The 7,677-nt window shown below is 39.8% G+C and overlaps 1 protein-coding gene across 1 annotated transcript in view; it reads left to right on the top strand.

Moving 5' to 3' along the window:
- The first annotated feature begins 308 nt into the window (after positions 1–308).
- The window catches only part of LOC139444735 (uncharacterized), a 116,606-nt gene continuing 109,237 nt past the window's right edge, over positions 309–7,677 (top strand). The window contains exon 1 of the mRNA XM_071225669.1: positions 309–416. The gene's annotated coding sequence lies outside the window, so the exon portion shown is untranslated. The remainder of the gene's footprint in view (positions 417–7,677) is intronic.

Raw genomic sequence — 7,677 nt, 5'->3', positions numbered from 1 at the left:
AATAACCCCTTTGGCCTGTCTCACAGTCCCTGAACCATATTTTCTTCTCTGCGCCCATCCCTTTCTGAAATGCAAAAGTCCCAATGAAACAAGTCTAGATTTTCCTCAGGGACTGAATCTCCCATCACACTGGGGTCCCTTTTCAATATATTTGTTTCAGTTATTTGTTTCTATCATGATTATATATGTCCAGAGACTACGCGCGAGTCTCATAGCCCATTATACGTCACACATCGATGCACTGTTACGCATTGCGCATGTACGTGACTGGCCTGTGATTGTGTGACTTATTCAGGCCTCATGTCTGAATTGTGCATGCGACATCACTGTTCGGGGCTTGGGAGGAGTCGGGGAAAAGCAAGTGGGAGCTGTTTATCAACAGAACAACTCCAGTGGTTGGATGTAGCTGTTTCGAGGTAAGAACACATTTTACTACCTACAGCATCACTTTACATGAAAGACACATACACCGCCACTTCACGTGAAATGTATATTTTCAGAGAATGAGACTCACGTACGCCTGTATAGTAAGATTATTTTACATATATATTAACAAATCGAATTGATATTTTAAAAAGACAAACGCAAAATCCTACAGCTTGTATTTAAACATTAAACTGTTTACATACCCGATGATATATCACATGATTATCTGTTAATTGTATGTCAAGTGTCCAAAGCTCTCGAGAAGGGTGGAAGGTAGATTATTTGCTTAACAACACTGTTTAAAAATTATTTGTTCACACTTAGCACGTTAAACGTTGCAAGTAGGTAGAAATTTCCATGACATTGGAAACGCAGACAGAGTTGCACTCAGGCTGGGAAGTCTTGTCGTGGGAGTATCGTTAAGGCGTATAGATGGCAAGATGAATGCATCAGGGCGGAAAAAGAAGAGGGTGTCAAAATATTTCGCAATGTCCTGTAACCGCCCAGGGGATACATATACGACCTGTCATACGACTTAGAGGCACACTTCTTGTGGTTTCAGTTCATTGATAGCATCGTGCACACAATTTAGCTATACACGATTAGAAATATTTGTTATGACCCATGTACCCGTCGCTCTCGGTCTTCGGCTACGTGGGTCATAGTTTCTTATTTGTGTGCGGCTGACAATTCCGGTACTGAAATAAATACGGTTACCTTTCAAATGACGGCATTTATAAAAAAATAATTATGAAAAATGACCGTGGTTTCACACGCAGATAGATACTGTCTCACAATCAATCTTGTGAAAGTGATTGAATACGCCTTTATAAGTACCGACTAAACCATGGTCGGTTAATATAACTGTTGTTATTAAGTAGACTAGAGAAACAGCCCCTGTAATAATTTCCCAGCGAGAATTGTCTTCGTGCTGTTACACCACCGACCACCAATACACCACACCCACAATTTGAATATAGCATTTTGAACTGTTTACGTTTGACCTCTAAAAATAGCAATAGCTTCGTGGATGACGGGGTTTATGTGAATCAGACGAGGATCCCCGTGTCTTTCAGTGTGCTGGTTATATAATTGGGATATATGTTTGTTGTGGAGAATGTGTGATTGTACGACAATTGGGGATCTGAGCATGAATGTAGTTTACTGTTAGAATAACGGGGTTCACATTTCCTCTCACATAGACTGCGGTTTCCACGAAGGAAGGGACATCTGGTTTGGATTACCTAATTGGGGACATTTCGATTTCATGATATGTGCGGGCCTCGATAGTCTCATCTAACCCAGTAGATATGGTGTGTAATATACACTGTGACAATTGTTGTCTGAACCCGTAAATATGGTGTGTAATATACACTTTGACAATTGTTGTCTGAACCCGTAGATATGGTGTGTAATATACACTGTGACAATTGTTGTCTGAACCCGTAAATATGGTGTGTAATATACACTGTGACAATTGTTGTCTGAACCCGTAGATATGGTGTGTAATATACACTGTCACAATTGTTGTCTGAACCCGTAGATATGGTGTGTAATATACACTATGACAATTGTTGTCTGAACCCGTAGATATGGTGTGTAATATACACTGTGACAATTGTTGTCTGAACCAGTAGATATGGTGTGTAAGATACACTCTCACAATTGTTGTCTGAACCAGTAGATATGGTGTGTAATATACACTGTCACAGCAGTTGTCTGAACCAGTAGATATGGTGTGTAATATACACTGTGACAATTGTTGTCTGAACCCATAGATATGGTGTGTAAAATACACTGTCACAGCGGTTGTCTGAACCCGTAGATGTGGTGTGTAATATACACTGTGACAATTGTTGTCTGAACCCGTAGATATGGTGTGTAATATACACTGTCACAATTGTTGTCTGAACCCGTAGATATGGTGTGTAATATACACTATGACAATTGTTGTCTGAACCCGTAGATATGGTGTGTAATATACACTGTGACAATTGTTGTCTGAACCTGTAGATATGGTGTGTAATATACACTATGACAATTGTTGTCTGAACCCGTAGATATGGTGTGTAATATACACTGTGACAATTGTTGTCTGAACCTTTAGATATGGTGTGTAATATACACTATGACAATTGTTGTCTGAACCCGTAGATATGGTGTGTAATATACACTGTGACAATTGTTGTCTGAACCTGTAGATATGGTGTGTAATATACACTATGACAATTAGTGTCTGAACCAGTAGATATGGTGTGTAATATACACTTTGACAATTGTTGTCTGAACCAGTAGACACGGCGAATAATGTACACTGTCACAAGGTTTGCCTGAACCCGTAGATATTGTGTGTGATATACACTGTGACAATTGTTGTCTGAACCCGTAGATATGGTTTGTGTTATACACTGTGACACTTGTTGTCTGAACAAGTAGATATGGTGTGTAATATACACTGTAGCAACTGTTGTCTGAACCAGTAGATACGGTGTATAATGTACACTGTGACAGTTGTTGTCTGAACCAGTAGATATGGTGTGTAATATACACTGTCACAGTGGTTGTCTGAAGCAGTAGATATGGTGTGTAATATACACTGTCAAAGCGGTTGTCTGAACCCGTAGATATGGTGTGTAATATACACTGTGACAATTGTTGTCTGAACCAGTAGATATGGTGTGTAATATACACTATGACAATTGTTGTCTGAACCAGTAGATGTGCTGTGTAATATACACTGTGACAATTGTTGTCTGAACCAGTAGATACGGTGTATGATGCACACTGTCACAACGGTTGTCTGAACCTGAAGATATGGTGTGTAATATACACTGTGACAATTGTTGTCTGAACCAGTAGACACGGTGTATAATGTACACTGTCATAACGGTTGTCTGAACCAGTAGATATGGTTTGTAATATACACTATGACAATTAGTGTCTGAACCAGTAGATATGGTTTGTAATATACACTGTGACAAGTGTTGTCTGAACCAGTGGACACGGTGTGAAATGTACACTGTCAAAGCGGTTGTCTGAACCAGTAGATATGGTGTGTAATATACACTGTGACAATTGTTGTCTGAACCATTGGACGCGGTGTGACTTGTACACTGTCATAACGGTTGTCTGAACCAGTAGAGATGGTGTGTAATAGAAACTGTCACAATTGTTGTCTGAACCAGTAGAAATGGTGTGTAATATACACTGTCAAAACGCTTGTCTGAACCAGTAGACATGGTTTGTAATATACACTGTGACAATTGTTGTCTGAACCAGTAGACACGGTGTATAATGTACACTGTCACAACGGTTGTCTGAACAAGTAGATATGGTGTGTAATATACACTGTGACACTTGTTGTCTGAACCAGTAGATATGGTGTGTAATATACACTGTGGCAACTGTTGTCTGAACCAGTAGACGCGGTGTACATTGTACACTGTCACAGCGGCTGTCTGACATGTATATCACCCCAACTGACCAATCAAATTCTACCTACCTCAAACAAAATGGCGGCGCCCAGATCGATAATTAAGATCTATATTGTAATAAAACGGGTCTTACTTTCGCGAAGTGCATCAAATCACGTGAGCGCCTTGATTAAATACATGAAAAGATTTTAAAAATATCTGTTGACGCAAAGTTGACGGTACACGTGCATTGCAAATTCTGCAATCGACCGAAATCTGCACGGCAGTTTTCGAACTGGATGTTGATTTAGTTACGCGATTTTGATTGGACTATGTATAGACTCGTTAGTCCAGCCAAAATATAACTCCATAAGTCCAACCTAGTTCGGAAAGGGTGGAAACTAGACTTTCATTGTCAGTTAATTCCCTTGCCTCAGGAAGATGAACCCCATCTCGTTTCAACTCACAATGACGTAGCGAGAAAAACAGATGAATATATGGTTTACTCAAAACATAAACCCTCGTAACTGTGACTCCGATACATTGGGTAAAAGTGTCTGTATGTTGTGGAAAAAAACAATTATTTTTTAAATGCCACCAGTTTCATAAACAATGATACTGTATATCAACAAACAGGATGCATTTAGCGTTTGTATTGCAATAAACAAAAATATAATACTTGATTGTATCATATGAGTAATATAACATAATTGGTTCAGGCATGTGTCATTGCAAATAATGTCACCAAGAGAAGATGGCAGATACAGAGCTTTGTACTTGCAGAAGAAAATAAACCACCGCCTGGGAGATTTCAGATAAGGGAGGCAACTCTGTTTGGTCCGCGCATCGCGATCGCTGATAGCACGATACACGTCTTTTGTTTTCATAGTGGGGTAGAGATCTATCGAAAAGCCATATCCGTCTCGAATTATGAGCCGAGCTCTCAGATACCCAAAACCAAACCAACATCGGTTAAGGCTGTGTTGTTTTATTTTCGTGTTGTTTTAGGAAAGTTAGCCTCATTTTAAAATAGTTTAATCAAGGGAGAAAGCGATACAGTTACATTTGATTGTGACAAACATGTACCATATCTGATGCAAATACGTCGCACATCTGGTGTCTATGTAGGCTTTCTCCCTGGTGATTAAATGGCTTAATTTGAAGACGTTTCGTCGAGAAACACCATGTGTGACAAACAAGTATAAGTGGTTATTTGTCCTGAACTATAGGCTGCCAAGAAGGGGTAATTATCAAAGTTGCAAGTCAGCACAAAATGCTTGTTCTTTCTGCCCGCTTGTATTGCACTTACAACCATTTTATTAAAAAATCACGCTCCGTTTTCTCTTGAAAACAATACCTCTGACTGAAAACTGGAGTTCGATATGCTTTTCAAGGATATTATTTATTTATTTATTTATTTATTTATTTATTTATTTATTTATTTATTTATTTATTTATTTATTTATTTATTTATTTATTTATTTATTTATTTAAACAAAATAATTTTGTGGAAAAAGATGGCTTCAGTGGGGTTTGTTTCCGAAGCAGAACTTGAGTCGGCGTTGTTTTACGCCGCTATTAGCACTACCTCAGCTTTATCATGGAGTTTGAGACACCAGGAATTGGCTTCGTGCATTGTACCAAAATAAGGAATCGAACCAAGGGCTTTGTCAACGTTTAAACCACAAGGCTACCCCACCACCCACCAGAACCTAGAGATATACAATGTTTATTCTGTATTTCCCTAGTTCAACAGCAATAAAAAAATGCTGGCTGATCATGAGGCAAAATGTTAGTGAATATATTGTTTTGTTACGGACATGTGATAAGAAACAGTTGTAAGTCAGTTTTCAAATTATTGTTATTTGAACTGTAATAATTGTTCATGTATGGTCCTTACATTATTTATGTATTTGTTGGTTGGTTGGTTGTTTAATACCGCTCTCAGCAATATTCCTGCCATATAATCGTATTTGGACCTGTGATTGACATCATGAGCATAGATCGACGCAGCTGGGCACGCCAGCAACCTATAATTGTGGGTTCGATTCCCAGGTGGCGCTGACTATGTCTCTGTGTTTGTCAGCATCATACCCGTGCTTGTGAATTTCACCAAAGTGGTAAACGCCCGAGACCTGCATCACTCAGCTGGAATAATGTTTAGAGCGGCGTTAAACCCAACTCACTCACTCACTCAGTGGTCAAGACTCGAGTCATTACAGACCGCCGTCATATAGCTGGAATATTGTTGAGTGCAGCCTTAAACAACAAACATCTTCTTCTCTTCTTCTTTAATGTTTAACGCCGCACTCAGCAATATTCCAGCTATATGACGGCGGTCTGGCAATAATCGAGTCTGAACCAGACAATCCAGTGGTTGACATCATGAGCATCGATCCACGTTATTGGAATACGATGACATACATCAACCAAGTCAACAAACCAACAAAACTATATTTATGTATTAAAACAGTGTTAGTATGTGAGAAAGACTTTACTGAATCCTAGCAGTATATCAGTATTTTGACCCTGACAATTAGAAGTTTTACTTACTTACTCAGCAACTTCAAGAACGCCAACCAAACATTTACTGACAATTAGTTTAAAGCTTGAAATTCTGTACGCACATGACCATAGAAGCCAAGCGTTCGATGTGATCTCTTGGTCAATTGGTATGTCCAGCCAAATATTATGTTAGTGAGGGTTTGCAGTCAAGGATTTAATGCCATTGTTCTATCATATCAGAATAATGTTAAAAGTCTACCAGCTATGCGCCCAGGCATCCAAAACATCAGCCGTCACGCTAGTAGTATTTTAATAGCTTGTATCGTATCCCACATCTCTGATGTATTTGTAATATGAACATACAAATCCCCTTGTGTTATTTCAAAATTGATATCATTCGCATTTGTTCAAACAAAGGCATACCACTTCAATGAGAAAGCTAAACAGACGATCAATCGGCACAACTCGTTCCTTTCCGTAACTTACAAATTGCGCCGTGATTAGAACGCGTTGACATTCGGCTTGTACCGGAATTAAACGAGTAATCGCGAATGGCTGACGGTATGCGGTAACGAGGTTTGCTCGAATGTAGATTATTTCCGGCGGGAGTGGAGCGCAGTCTTCTGATCATTGTTCAAAACGGTTATCTTTGGCAAATAAAAGTGATATGCGCCAAGTTCAAGTTCCAATGTGTTTGTTTGTTCGGGGCCAGAGGTGAAACAAAAACGTTAACAATATCCGCTGTCTATCGGAAACCCCGGCGGGTATCGGCGGAGAGTCCAGAGGACGTAACTGTGTCACGTGACATTCCGTACATGACGGCTTATCTCCATGTACGTAATCTTTCAGCGGTGAGATTCTTTAGTGTTGAGTGAAATAGGCCCGTTTCCCAACACGATCACCGCTTTAAGAGGTGTCTTAGCATAACGGGATTCCGTTGAAGAAAAGTGGCCCCCCTCACTTTTATTTAAGGATTGAATAAGTGAGAGTCAGTTTTCGTCATAGTCAGCAATATTTAAGATCTATCACGGTAGGCGGAAAATAATAGAGTCTTGACCAGTGTGGGGTAGTGGGGGCCAATGTTGGCCCACGCGGCTTGTAGGTGAAATGGGGTTTAACGTCGCGTCCAAGATTATTGATTGCACTTATATAGCGACGTGCATGCACGTGTTTTATGTGTGTGTGGCTGCTTGTACTAGTCCGGACTGATACCGATTTATAGTGCTAGCTCACTGAGATACCATGCCGCAGTTTAACATGAATACCCCACTCAGACACAGTATACTGACTCGGAGCCGACCAGTCCTTGTATTAGCCCTTTAATGCCGAGCGC

This window comes from Haliotis cracherodii, unplaced genomic scaffold, assembly GCF_022045235.1.
Source record: "Haliotis cracherodii isolate W230 unplaced genomic scaffold, xgHalCrac1.p SCAF_6, whole genome shotgun sequence".
In the NCBI taxonomy this organism is placed as follows: Eukaryota; Metazoa; Mollusca; class Gastropoda; order Lepetellida; family Haliotidae; genus Haliotis; species Haliotis cracherodii.
Note: the sequence above shows the minus strand (reverse complement) of the source record. Positions and strands in the feature narration are given on the sequence as shown.